We start from the raw sequence: 15,343 nt of genomic DNA on the forward strand, positions 1-15,343 counted from the left end.
ATAGTAGTCGCTTACTCTCTTGGCCCACCTTAAAAATTTATTTTTACAATCACAGATGGCAGTTTGTAGATGAATTACCTGCTAATAATGAAAACCTCTGTTGTGGCAAAAATTTCTTTTAGTGAAAGAGCTTTCTGTAATGCCTCTCGTTGCTCAGGAGTAGATAGATGAATGACAAACCTTTTCATTACCTTTTTTATTGCTGATGCTTTCTGTATAAGTTCAGATTCTTTTGCTTTGCTGCAACCTTGGCCAGAACTTCAAGACAAAGTGTTTTGAATATATTCCCTACTTTTACTTTATATTTTGTATGTATTTTATTCATGATATGTGTATCTATTTGAAATTGTCTCAGAAAAAGTAGGATGTTAAAGAATTAGTAATAAATGAATGTCTTTATCTTGCAACTGTAAAAATGCTAAGTGTTAGCATTCCAAACCTGGCATATCAACATATTATTTTATATTATGTCATTTTCTCATCTTTTGGAATTTATTCCAAACTATTTCTGTGAAAAAGAATGTTCCTACTAACACAGGGGTTGTTCCACTTTCTACCCTTTCTTTGTTATGGGAGGCATCTAAGCATATGGGAAGCTAATATTTGTTCCAAACTGATGATGTTGGTGGTATCAAGATAGCAACTTCCTGTCTTGGAAGAATTTAAAACACTATGGATGCCTACAGTCCATTCAGCTTTTAGAGAAATATGATCTATGTAGTCTTATGCTAAAACCAATCTCTGTCTTCACTGTTTTGAAGTTAATCGTTTCCTTTTCTATAATGGGGAGTTAGTTTTGCCACTTCACTTTTGTAAAGGAAACATGACATTTTTTAATGAAAATGAATTTCTGAAGAGAAAGTTCAGCCAAAGCATAACTGTTTTCTGTTTTGCCTGTCTGACAAAACTGTTTTGGGTTCCACATTGACTTAAAGAACAATCATCTCTGTTTTGACTAGAGGAAATATTGCCACTTACTACCTAATATAATGTCATCCCTGCTAAAAATAATTATGGAATCACTGGTTTCAGTGGAAAAAGATTTCTTCCTTATGATTAGCAGATAAAAAAAAAAAAAAGAGCTAAATATGTTAGCAATTAAAAAGCTACATAACCGAAAACTCTAAAAAGCCCATGTAAAAATCAAGACCACCCATGGTTACATGCCTTAAGATTAATGAATATTTATTTTGCTGGTGAAAAGCCCTATGTCTTATAAATTTACATCTGAGGTTTCAGTTTTGCCTCATGGTAGTCAGACAGCATTTTGAGACAAATGGAAGTGCTGATAACCAAATCTTACTTAAGGGCCTTACTTACACAGAGAAGCTTGTAATGATAAGCTATCTGTTAGGACTGTGTTGGGAGGGGGGAGGGGAAGAAAAAGAAAAAAAGGAAAAGAAGAAAAAGGATATAAAATGCCCAGGAAACTCAAGTTGGTTAGACTGTTTCTCTTGCGGATTGAAGGCATGCTACCAGCATAATGTCCAGTTCTGGGCTCCCCAGTTCAAAAGAGGCAAGGATCTCATAGAAGCAGTCCATTGGAGGGCTGCGGAGATGATAAAGAGCCTGGAGCACCGTCCTTATGAGGAAAGATTGAGTAAACTGAGTCTGTTCAGCCTAGGGGAAAGGAGACCGAGGGGAGATCTGATTAATGTTTGTAAATATCTAAAGGGAAGTGGGAGGCAAGTGGATGAGGCCAAGCTCTTCTTGATGTGCGTAGTGATAGGACAAGGAGCAATGGCCATAAAACCTGAACATAGGAAGTTCCAGACAAACATGCATAAGAACTTCTTTATGGTAAAGGTGGTGGAGTGCTGGAACAGATTGCCCAGAGAGGTTGTTGAGTCCCCTTCTATGGAGATAATCACGACCCGTATGGATGCCTTCTTACGTGACCTATTGTAGGAAGCCTGCTGTAGCAGAGGAATAGGACTTAAGGATCTCTGGAGATCCCTTCCAGCCTCTCCAATTCTACAGTTTTTCCAAACTCTGACTTCTCTGTCTGGAAATGCCATTTGGCTTGTGTTATACAAAATACCTGTAGGAAGGCAACAAGGCAGCACTGTACGTGCTGCTGTAGTATGCTGTACTACTTACAGTATGGGTAGGAATCTGTGCCAGAGATGGTCAAGCTTGCAATTGGAGAGAAAGGACACTGGGTGAAACAGTGTGTTGGAAAAGAAATGAGAAGAGTGTATCATACCCACACCCCATTAAGAGCCCAGGTGTTCTGTAGAAGAAACCCATTCTGCTTTTCGTGGTTTCTGTCATGTCTGGAAGGTCTGCTTGTAAGGAATTTCTGAGTCTAAAAAAGCTGCTTCCTGACAATGTGATGAATGAATGCTTAAGTCTTGTATCCCTTTAGCAACTGATTTTTTTTGCCATTGCCTTAATCACTCTATTTCAGCAGTCCAGCTGGAGTCCAAGGACAGCCCAATAAAGACGCTTGCTTTTCTCTCCAAATGCATAGCTCTTTCTTAGTCAGTCCATTAGTAATTTCTTGTTTAACAAGAAGTCTTTGTAGGCTCTTTAGTTCAAAACCCACTAATGCTTTTTTTTTAATTTAAACTTTTTTTTTCTATGTGTAGCAACATGATTCCTGTAGTTCACCTGAATTTTTCAAAATCTGAGTGGACAATTTGGAATTCTGTCACTAACACAACTAAGCAAATTGGGACATTTCTGGCAAAGAGAAAAAGGAAATTGATTTTTATTTCAAAATTTTCATCTTTCCAAATCTGATCAATTGAAATGTGTTTAAAGTATTGAAATAAGTTGATCATGGAATACACATTCCTTTTGGAAGTTTGCTACTGTCAGTCTTTCTGTGATGGGCCATCCAGTCTGCAAAAGGAAGGAGAGAGATTTTTATCTTTACACTCATAGTGACACATACAGGATTAGCTGAGTCACTCACATGGGCTATGGATCATGGCATATTTGAAGTTGGAATCTCTGGGTATCTCTAGTCCAGTCTTCCTGTTAAAACCTAGGCTCACTGAGAGATTGTTCAAGGTTGTGCCCTGTGGGGTTTTTTCAAAACCCCATAGATATTTTCAATATCTATGATTGGAGGTTCTGTAACCCCTCTGAGCAATCTGTTCCCATGTTCATCCACTTTCATAGTGAAACTTTTTTCCTTTCATTTTAGTGGAATTTTCTGTACTTTGATTTATTCCCATTGTCTCTTATGCAGAAATAGGATGCTGCTGAAGAGTCTGGCTCTACGCTCTTCCCATCTTATCAATAAGATCCAACCTGACCCTTTCTTATAGAGGCTAAACCTTTCTAATATAATCCCAACTCTCTCAGCCTCTTTTGCTGTGTTCCAGTTCCTTAGCTGTCTTTCTGGCCATTTGCTGGACTTGTTCTGGTATGTCCACGTCTCTCTAGTGTGGGGAGGCCAGCAATTTACCCAGCACTCTAGATGATTCTCATTAACGCAGGGGGAAGGATCGCTTCCAGCAACATGCTGGTAGTGCTTTTCCTGATAGGGTTTAGGAGGCTGTTCCACAGAGTACGTTGCTGGTTTCATGTTGAACTTGGTGTCTGCCAGGACCCCACCTCCTTTCTCACAGCGTTCGCACTAGCTGATCAGTCAGGGTCTATGCAAGCAACATCTGACAAGTAATAGATATCAATATAACTATGTTGTTAATATTAAGTGCTGGGACTATGCTACAAGCTACCCCTGCCAAGAGCAGGAATTTGGATGAGGTGATCTCCAGAGGTTCCTACCAACCTAAATTTTTATATATTTTCATAGCAAGTACAGAAATGAGAAAATATCTGAAGTTCAGTCTTTTGCACTGTTTTGTTCATCTGTTTTTTTTTTTTAAAATCACCTGTAGAGCAGCTAAATTCCAGTCCGTACAAAAGTAAACTGTCTTCAGCCTTAAGTTCTGGCAGCTGACCACTCTCTCCTATAATAGGAAATGTGAAAACTGATTGTGAAACAGTGGAACTGGATTCCTGAAAGAGGCAGATCTATTCCCAGCCCTTAGATGTAACCTTAGAGGAAATTAAAGGGATGACTCGATGTAATGCGAAGTGTACCTGTACAACCAGTAAATCCAAAGGGACAGGATCACAGTGCGTTCTTTTTTCTCTTATCTGGCAGAGGATTTTATTTTCAATTACAGTAAAGAAATGGAAGTTCAGTCCATAAATGTGGCAGATTACTGACAGAACAACCTTCAAAAGAAGATGAGCAAAGGTTCTTTTAAACGTTGTGGGAGATAAATATGGCAATATTTATTGGTTTTTCTTTTTGTTTTTTTTTTAGCTGAACTTCTGCGTTGTCCTTTCTCATTAGGTCACTGCATTTATCATGAATATAATTATCAAGTTATTAGAAGAAGACTGTATTGTGAAATGGACAGTATGCAATAGAGTAATGGAGTTATGCTGATTTGAGGATCAAAACTGCAATTTCTGGCAACTTGTCTCTTGTGTCTCACAGTGATAGTTTTATTTAAATACTGAGTAACATAAGGACAAAAGAATATAACAGTAAGTACAACTTAGAGCAACTTCATAGCAGATCCAGTGTTGAACTCCTTTGGCTGGTATGATCTGTATGGTCAGTCTGGTTCAGATGATGGTATAGTAGTTTCAGTATAAGCGTTTGCTTCATCAGACAAGTGGAAGTGGAAGAATTTTCCATGTAGAATCCTCTGCTACAATTATATGCCAGCTCTTGTCAACTGACTGGCCCTAGACCCAGTAGTTCTTTATGCACCAATTTTGAGTAATATAGTAAAGAAGCAATCTCCTCAACTTGTTAATTTGTGTATTGCTTGAAGTCTAGTTCTTCTCCATCTGCTCTGCAATCTGCTGCTGTTATTATGTTATGAGACAAGTCAACCAAATCCTCAGACCAACTTCTGAGTTTTTATTACATTTTATTACATTTATTCCTTGCAGGACATTTCTCAAAAGTATCTGTGAACATGGCAGACTGTTGGAATTGTTAAAAAATAACAGTTTCTGTATGTCAGTCTGATACTATGGATTGCACTGATATACAGCAGTCATCTTCAACAGATATGAAACCAGCCATACATGACAGGAAGATATTTACTGTTCTTTTGCACCTGTAAGCAACTTTAAGGAATAACTTTTTATCACGTGAGAGATTCCTATTCATTTTGATTTAGGTACAAAATACTGACTGTGTATACAGATTGTAGAACTTGGACAATATTTTAGAACAAAACATTTACAAAAGAAAATGCTTCAGAAAGTTGTTATTTAGAGTGCATTTTTGGCTGGATCAAATGGCAATATCTGTCTTCCATATGAATAAAGTCAGTTTTTCAGTCTGAATTACTTTTTTCTGCCTACATGGTTCTTTGAAAAGCCTAGTAAGACTGATATGGTAATACCATTTTTGGTCTTCATAAGACCCTGTATATTTATCTTTGCCGTAGCATAATAGCGTTCCAAGATGGCATATTCTTTTTATTCCTTGCATGCATTATTTCAATTCCTTGAACAAATTGTAGTTTTACTCTCCTTTATCTACACAAAGCATTAGTAAGCAGCTAGATGCCCTAAAATAACATTGTAGAAAGTATGGACTTATTCCTTTTTTTGAAATGAAAATTCTAGTTGAGTGCTTTTCAGGGAACAATGAATATCTCTCTTTTATCACATAGTGAAACTTCCTCTGCAATGCTGAGATTCTGGATAGTTAACTCTTCACAAGAGAAGTCGCACAATGCAGCTGGATCTAAACACTTCTCTTTTGAGGACTGGGACAGTGCCAGTTCCATTCTTGCTTTTCGCATATAGTCCTTTTCAAATATTTTGTATCTTAAGTTTGTTTATGAGTTTCTACATTTGGACATCTTGTCATCTTCCATCAAATTTGTCAATCCAGTTTCATATTTCACCTACCTTTCTTCCTTCTTTTTTTTTTTAAACATTTTTCTTCCCCTGTTGCATTTCATTTTCTTTGGTTTTGACTGATTGTCACTCCATGGTCCTTGTCAAATTCAGTGTTTAGTAACTTGGTGAACCAAGGGATTCCAGCACCCATGGTGCAGGTGTAAGAGCCATTAGTGTCTGTGAAATAATCAACTGAGCAGAGAGACACAAACATCTGTTCCTAGTAAGATTTTCCAAGAACCTCTGTTCCACTTTTTAGGCCTTGCTTATATAGAAGCTGTAGGTCCTCTAGGAGACAGAACTTGTGTTTTCAGTTTACTTCACCACTGAGATATATATATATATAGAGAGAGAGAGAGAGAGAGAGAGAAATACATATATATACCTATCTATGTAGATAGCTATCAAGTAATCCATATTCTACTATGCCTGTGTGTATGGTGAACTTTCATCATGTTTATACTAACAAAAGTTTTACGTTAATCTCATTTAACAACTGCTAAACTATGTAGTGACATGAAAAAAAAGGAAGTGCTGTCTTCCTTCTCCAAACTGTTTGAGATGATATATAGTTGCATATACTTTATTTTATTGAACTCAAGTGAAAGGACAGGGAGAAAAAAATCTTGGCTGTTTTTTTTTTTTAAAAAATAAGTCTGTGCCAAACTCTTGGCTGCTTTAGCACTGTGTTACATGGGTGAGGTCTTCCCATAATAAAAAGAGACCTTCTGAACTATAAGTCCAGAGCAGTCAATTGTAAAGAGCACCTTCTCCCTAGTGCCCTTTTAAATTTCATTTGAATACACGAGTAAGCCTTGTTTTTGATAAATATGTTTAAGTAAATAAGTTTAAATAAATGTTACTTAAAATAAACAATCTTTAAATTATTTATGAAAATAAGGCCTTGAGCAATCTGATCTAAAAATTATTCCACTTAGTGGGAGGAGTTGAACAAAATCATCCTTGGTTCTTCATTCCAGCCTATTTTTTTCTATGATTTAACTGCTTTTTAAAATTATTATTAATTACTTATTTGATGTATCTTCCAAAACTCTAATAGCTACTTGAGAAATCTTCATCATCTTTCCAAAATTTTATACAGTCCTATCTCCCTTGTTCTAACTCAGCTGCAATAGAGCTTGTGGGTTGTTGACTATTACATGCTGTTCCTTTTTTAGAGCATTTCTGCAATGTGAAGTAGGTGGTAGATTTTGTCCATGCCATCCATCCTTTCAGTCATGGATTTTATCACTCCTGGTCTTCATCCTGACTTATTAATTTTAAAATATTACTTGTCCTTATAGAGAAAAATTCGAAGAAATACTTAAAAATATTATGTTGGTTGAATTGCTAATTCTACAGCCAATTCTACAGCCTTTACGCTTCTGTAGTATTATTCACGGTTGCAGTGATCATGATACATGATACGACAGTTCAGATAATTTAAGATACTCATTACAAGTCCTACACAGGCTATTTTTAGTGCAGACTTAGAACTTTTGTTGTCTGGGGTTGGTTCATCTGTTAACATGAGAAGTTTCTTGTGAAAAATTATTAAAAGGAAAATAGAAAGTCGATAAATATTTTCTGTGGATGTAGGTAAGCCTCAATTTACCCTGACTTTTACTGAAGGTCAAGTGTTTTCCTATCTCTGAATCCTCTGAAGCAACACCTGGCCTTATTTTGTGTTGTAGTTTGAGATAGAAATACATTTTGCTGAAAGAAGAATCTCTCATAAGAAATGCTATTCCAAAGTGGTGTGGACATTAAATGTTCTTTTTTCAGTATCACAAGAACTTTGGAAAATCAAAATGATTTTCTGTCCTGAACCAGCAAAATGTATTAAAATCTTGAGAATGTTTATGATATGTAAGTTTAGAAAGAAAGCTGAAATGTTCATAGAAAAAGATTAAAACAAAAAACAAAGAAAACCCTGAATCTAAATAATCTTGATGTTTGGTTTGAAATTTTTTTTAATTTTAGAACTAGACAGTTTTGCATTTTGAAAATAAGCTAATATTTTGAGATATTTTTTCCCAGTGTATTAGAAGTGTCATTTGAAGAAAAATACGACCTGCCATTTTATAATAACATTAAAGTTTTTCTGACCATTTTTTTTTTCTCATGATACCTTTGACAAAAGGGACACGCGCTGGTAGCAGTGGCACTACAAGCACACAAGCCAAATCAAATATCCTTATCTTATATAAAATGTAATGTGACTGGGATTTGAAATTGCTGTTTAAAGTCTACGTGTCAGAGAAATAGCCTTCCAGCCTATGCTATGTCTGTGCTGCTTCTGATGATACTCTGATGTCTCTGCAGCAAAACTCTGGAAACAAAAATGTCAAAATGGAAACTTACTGTACTGTGCTGATGTATTGCAGGGGGAAGAAAAAAAAACGTAGCCTATTTAGCAGCAGTTACATTCCTTTCCTCCACCACGCTTTTATGTAAGTTTGGTTCAAATTGTAGGGTGAGTCATATGTCACATCTCCATTGCTTTACAAATGGGCATCCGTATGTAGGTTGTATTCAACTGTACTTCCAATTCTCAATCTGAAACTCCATCCAAGGAGAAAGCTTTTCACACAGAGGGTGGTGATGCACTGGAACAGGTTGCCCAAGGAGGCTGTGGATGCCCCATCCCTGGAGGCATTCAAGGCCAGGCTGGATGTGGCTCTGGGCAGCCTGGTCTGCTGGTTGGTGACCCTGCACACAGCAGGGGGTTGAAACTAGATGATCATTGTGGTCCTTTTCAACCCAGACCATTTTATGATTCTGTGATCCAAGAGGTTGCTTTTGAAAGCAAATGCTGACCCAGCTTTTACTGTAGTGAAGCACCTTGTTTCATCCCGGTCTTGGGCGTAGAGATTCTTGCAGTGCCTTTTAGCGTTCAGAGAAACACTAGGAGTCCCCTAGTCCATGCTAAGAGACAGTCCTTTGACCCCTTGTCATTCAGTTGAATGATATTAGTGCAGCTTCCTGAAAATAAAGTTTTCACCGTAATTCACTGAAGTTTTAAATGTTATCAAACTACTTTGTGAATATATTTATGTCATAGTCAAAAAGTTGCAAGTATGTAAATAAATCTTATTTGTGTTCTGGCAGTTCTCTCTTTTTCTTTTTTAAGTGAATCATTTTTTTTTCTTGCAATTGCCAATTCTCAAAACTTTGCTGTACATCTTCCTTTCCCCCTTTCTAGTTCTTCTAAAATGTTGACTCTGGGAATAGGTATGTGTAAGCCATATCCCATCTGAGGAGTTCAGGCAGTGCAGTGTGATATAAAGACTTACAGGTTTATTGTTTAGTATATTTAAAAAAAAATAAGCAGCTTTTCTTTTTCCCTTAAAATACTATGTTTTACTGTATCTCATTCTATATTACTAATTTAACTTAAAATGCTCAAACACATTGCCTGTTGTATTCCTTAGTTTCTGTTAAAGATATTTTTAAATTTTAGTAACTGTTCTTTTTTTAAATGTCACTTGCTGAACAATTCTCTTCATTTTGAGATGAAATAGTGATACACTATATATACACTCAATACACAGAAATAATGAAAATTTGAAAAAGATATGGATATAATATATTTGAACAGTCAAAAAAACTTGTCAAACTCTTCTGTTAAGTACCTTTCATGCTTTTACTCAGACTGTCTCATCTGTAGGGACTGCTTTGTAGTGGAGCCTCTAAGGATAGTAGAGAGTACTGCGTCGAAGCACTAAAAATAGTGATGGGGAACAATTCTCAGCTAGGAGAGAAGAAATCTGGATTTAATTCCCAACTCAGCCCCTAATTCTCTCTGATTTTGTGTCATTTAAGGTATGACCTAAAGAAGAACTATAGGTGTAGCAAATTCTGCCTTTTAACATCTCTGGGAGTATGTGCGAACACTCACCACGGCTACCTTTAGCTGAAGGGTAGGCTGTGTTCTTGCCATAGTGGAGGTCCTCAATGTTTTTTGTTTTTTAAGTCTTCAGGATTTTCCCAGTAGAGATGCAGACTCTCTCTGGTGGAGAAAGGTTTCCTCTGCTATTATAAGCAACATCTTGCAAATCCTTTGGAAGCAGGTTGTTCGACCTTGTGGATGCTGTAAGTGAAAACCTTTTAGATAAAATTCCTGCTCTGAATTGCTGTCAAATCTACTGATTATGGAGACAGCCTGAGAACACTAGTATAATCATCTGACCTGTAAAGAGAAGTCCATACTCTTCTGGGCTTCAAGTTTTTTGGCAAAGAACATGTAACACCTCATACCATGAGTGAGAAACTCCAGTCTGCAGTAAAGGAGCTATATAAAGGCAGTAACATTTTAAATTAGATCCCACCTTACATTAAGCATTTTAATTACATTATAGTTTCTATCTTATCCAGAATCCTGTCCTAATCTGTGGAATTCATTTCATTTCTATAAAAATGGAGGAAAGTGAGCTGCTTCTTATTTATGAAAGTTAGGAAAGGATACCTCACTCTTGAATCCAACAGTTGAAGTACAGGATGTATAGCTTCTGTTGCCCCTCACTTAAAGAAGATTGAAATACGTATTTCTTATGCTCCTGAAAGAACATAACGTGTGCAAAACCACTCTCCTAGTAGGAGCTTGTCTTCATCTTTTCTTACTATGTCTGACAGTGAGATGTAGTTCTCTGATGTGGGAAGGGATTGAACCAGTTTGCCCTGGAACAGTGACTAGCTCTCATATGCTCCCTACCATTTAATTTAGATACATGCTCTTCTACGTTTACAGACAGAAGTGTGATTGCTGCTTTTTTTGCAATGGGCCTTTTCTATTAAGACAGGTTTGCAAAACACTTCACAGACAGAGCTCTGCAGGCAACCCAAGTGGAGGAATAACTACTTTATGGATATCAATCAATACAGGATGTGAGCAGGAAGCCAAATTGCTTATTCCTGAAGAGAGAAGCTCCTCTACATGCCTGGCAGCAGAGCTTTAAATGGCTTGGGAACCTTAAAACCTAAGTCTGCAGAGAAAGTAAGGCAGCCCCCCTGGGTCTGTAGGCTGATGAGCAGAGGTTTTCAGAATCACAGATCTGTTACCTGATTTTTTTTAAAAAAACAACATTTATAAACAAGTTACCAACAAGCAGTGTTCAACATCAGTTCATTAGTCTCAGGTGTCTTGCACTGGGCCATGGATGGATCTCAAGGGAGCCCTGCAGTGGTCAAGCTATTATTGAATGCTGGATTTGTTGTGTTTGGAGATTAGTCTGCTGAGCCTCGTGTAGCTGTTAACTCTCTGACACTCTGTCAAGCAAGGTAACTGGTTCAGTGCACTCAGAAGGGCTAGTGGCCATGTGGTTGTCTGTAACTATGGGCAAGTAGCTATGTTAATGCCATTTTCCTTATGGCATGTTTGCTTATAGGATGTAGGTCTAGTCTCTGTGCATCTTCCAGTTCCTTGTGACTCCAGTTTCTAGCAGCAGAGGAATATCTTTTCAGCTGAGCTACGTTATTCTCATTTGCCATTCTGTTATTTTAGAGGGCCAAATATGGATCAGAAACTGTATCCTCAGTCTTTTGTGTATGTTTTCAATTATTCTGTTACTCTTTAGCTCTGTGAAATCAAGAATAACGGCAGCTTGTGGAGATATGTCAAAGCACATGCATCTCTGTGAACTGTGAACTTCCGTGCTGTCCCTTGTTGGCTATAGTCAAGGCACTTCACTTTGTCAGGTGCACCAAGATGAATTCAATAGATAATCCTCTATTTAGTAGGACTACCAGATAAGAAAGCTGCCTTAGAAAAGCATGTATTAGACTGCTGAACATGTACAGACCTATTATGACTCGAGATAAAAGACATCTATGCCCATTTCCCTCTTGGAATCATCTCAAGCAACCACACTATGCATGCAGTTATTGTAAGTGTACAGAATGTGCCATGTGCTATATGCCAGCCCTGTGCCCTAGGTACTGTGTAAAAAAGCCAACCAACTTCACAAAGGTCCCTAAAATGGCGTTCAATCCCTGCACCTAGGCAACCCTAACCTCCCATCGGTATCAATGCTCTCACTGCAGTCCATGGGGATCTAGGGTTCAATTCAAAAATGTCTGGGTTGTCAGCTGTGTCACAGGATTTGCAGCAGATATAGATCCCTTTGGATTATCAACTGGAGAATAGAGTATGTCACAGTTCTTGGAATGATTTAGTCGCCAGGGTTTAACAAAAGCTTTTGGTATATGAATATACTGTTTTGACATGCTAGCTATCCTGCAGTAACAAGGTAAGCATATCCTTCACCTAGCACATCTACAGTGGGTTACTGATAAATCATGCTCTAATCTCCATTTACTTTTCTGATTAGGACTCCACTGAGTGTATGGATCCCTGACTTGCACTTCTGGATGTGTCTGAATTCAAGCTAAATCCCACGCTTAGGATCCTGTTTCAGTGTAACAGTGTTGTTAGCATCACAGTGGCTTGTAGATCTGTACTGAAATTAAAAGTGTTCCACGTGCTTTCAGACTGTTAGTCATTTAGACAGCTGCTGAAGTGTCATCCTTAGGAAAAAGAAAAAAAGACTTCAAAATCTTTCTTGCTTTGAAAAAAAATTCTGGGATAGTGCTGTTATTTTTCTCTTTGTTCTCTGCCCATTCGGGTGCTGACTCCAAGAAAGTGATCAAATACATTGTGCTCATACATCTTCTTTCTGATTGCCTGTTATTAATTTACCCTTTGGACGTAGACAGCACCTGATGATAATGGATTTGGGGCTCTTTCTGCCTCAACTTCTGTTTTTGTCTCTGGTTTGCTTTTGTGTGAAAACTGTGGTCTACCTGCTGTAGGCTTTAGCCTGGAAAGAGCATTTTGAGTATTTCCCCTTGCTTAACTGCTTCCATTTGTACTATCAGTAATTAGTAGTAGGTTTGTTCCAAGTACCAGTTGAAAAATTGTCCTTTATATACAGTATTCATAAATATGGGCCTCTCAACATTTAATTATTTACAGATATCCTCTCTGTTTCTCAGGAGCTTTTTACTTTGTTATGAATTTTAACCACAGTGTTTTTCCTGTTAGTGTTTTCTTAGGTTGTGCTGCTCATGCAATATGAATGTGCCTTGCTACAGAATTTAAGTATGGCAAAGCAAACAGACGCTTTTTGACAAACTATGTAAAACTCAGGCTGGCCATGGAAAGCTAGCTGAAACCCAATCACCCAATGGTCATTAACCATCCTATAAGGTGCAGACAAGAGTCTTAGCTGTGGAATGACAGTAACAGAAAACTGCTTTAACTACAAGCTAAAGCCAGAAAACTGTGGAGATTTTTCCACAATAGATATAGTATTACTTCTGGTGCTGGTAAAAATATGTAACCTGGTGATGTCATCAGGCACACGTGACTTTTTTAAAATGTCAGCTACTCTCATTTGTATTTGAATTAAAACTTGAAAATTAAAACTAGATGGTTTTTTCTTTTTTATCTACCAAAAAAGCTTTTTTTTTTTTTTTTTGGAAAGTGAACTTTTTATTTTGAGGCTAAAATAATACTGCAAAGAGTGGCTGTAATGCTAATAGTTAATAAAATAGAAGTGTGTTTTGTTACTATTTCTAACAAGCTAATGATGGTCCTAAAAACATTTGCTGTATTCCATAAAAGGTTGTAATTTTATTTTAATCAGTAAATGCACTTGAATTATGCACAGATTATGTTGTTATGAGTTTTTTTAAAATAATGTTACTTTGCTCTAACTGAAGCTCGCTTAATTTGCAGACTTAGCATAGGCATTGATTAATTATAGAATACGGTGCACAGTTTATACTAAGCATTTTGCATGCTGCCATGTTTCAAATGTTCAAGTTTCAAATTTCAGAAATGACTGTGAGGATGATCTGTTGCTTTCAAGGCCATTTTTTGCATTTGATTATAGTCTACCACTTACCTGATGCTATTCTAAGGCTTGAGTTACTACGTTCTTGAAAACAAGTGACTACATGGAAAATTTCCATTTACATTAAAAGAAATTGTTTATGTGTACAGTGTGGTATTTCTTCCACTTGCTAATACCTATATGCAGTGATTATTTGCTTCTCAGCCTTTTTAGATAACCAATCATGCATACATCAGCCTGCCACCGCTCCTCACAATGAGCAGTGGGGCTGTAGGAGTTAGCTAGGTGGCTGTTTTTCAGGAGTGCTGTGTAAATGTTCGGCTGGTTTCTGTACACCTGTAGTCATGTATAATGCATGTTTCAATGTTTTATGCATATGAGTAATGGGAATAAAAAAAGGTGAGAACCATGGGGTTTTTTTGCATGTGTTTTACACAAAAAGGTTGCTTTGGGGGGCCAGTCCTTACAACTGACATTCATACTGTTGTTTTTGTTAATGAGACACCTCCTTAAGCAGTGCAGACTTAATTATTGTTCACCTTTACAAAATATTGCAAAACTGTCATACTGAAAATGCAGGGAAAAAGGGAATTTTAAATGTTTTACTTTTGCACTCTCCCCATCTCTCTGCAACTGGGAGATGTATTCTTGTGTGTTCTTACGGTCTTCTCTAGGAATTTGTTATTTCCCTCTCTTGAAGAAAGGATGTTGGAACAGAGAGACTTTAGACTGACCCAGCATAGCTGATCTTGTATTCCTGAATCCTTATTTGCAATGCAGCACATTTATAGCATGAATGATCCTATTAACTACATGAAAAATCATTAAAAATAGCTTGGAAAAACTGCCTTTTTTTTTTCCTCCACTCCAGCAGAAAGTGTAAGCCAGCATTTATATGCTGTTCATCTCATTAAAAAATTGAGATTTTTTGTTAGTAATGTGTTCTCTAAAAGGTCACCAAATGTATTTAATCAAAAGAGCCATTAGAGTATGCCATTTTATATGAAACCATTCAATGACATCAGTATTTCTACTCTGCAACTTAACAACTCATATCTAAGTAGCAGCACAGTGCTGTGCATTGATATGTGTGATCAAGACCCAGTATCTCAATCAAAAATCTAAATTTTAATATGACTGCCCCAACAAGTGGGATCAAGCCTGCACTGGTCCAGTTGCTCAGATATTGTCCACTAGACCCTATAAATTACGTTCCTGGGTATGTAGTAACGATAAGGTTTGAATAATACAATGATCATAGAAGCTGCTACATGCAGCTGGGTCGGTTGTGCACAACCTTATGTAGGCACAGCATTATATAAGCAATATTTCCAAGCATCTTGAAAACAGTTTCATTATTCAGTGTTTTAGTTCCTGAGGGCAGTCATGTCTTCCTAAACGCTATAAAAGCATTTGAGCAAAGAATATGACTATATTCAAAGCTGTGCGTTCTCCCAAAGAGCTTTTACTCCAGCAGGTAACTTTACCTTCTTGCCATAATGAACTTGAGTGTTGAGGTCAAATACTTGCGTAAGGTTTTTATTTAAATAGAATAGAAATATTTCTTTTGGATTTAAATAAAATATATCTCT

The 15,343-nt window shown here is 37.1% G+C and overlaps 1 protein-coding gene across 3 annotated transcripts in view; it reads left to right on the forward strand.

The window, feature by feature from the left end:
• The window catches only part of TMEM117 (transmembrane protein 117), a 199,759-nt gene that overhangs the window by 72,628 nt on the left and 111,788 nt on the right, over window positions 1-15,343 (forward strand). The gene's annotated exons all lie outside the window — the stretch shown is intronic.

This window comes from Phasianus colchicus, chromosome 1 (genome assembly GCF_987193195.1).
Source record: "Phasianus colchicus chromosome 1, bPhaCol1.hap1.1, whole genome shotgun sequence".
In the NCBI taxonomy this organism is placed as follows: domain Eukaryota; kingdom Metazoa; phylum Chordata; class Aves; order Galliformes; family Phasianidae; genus Phasianus; species Phasianus colchicus.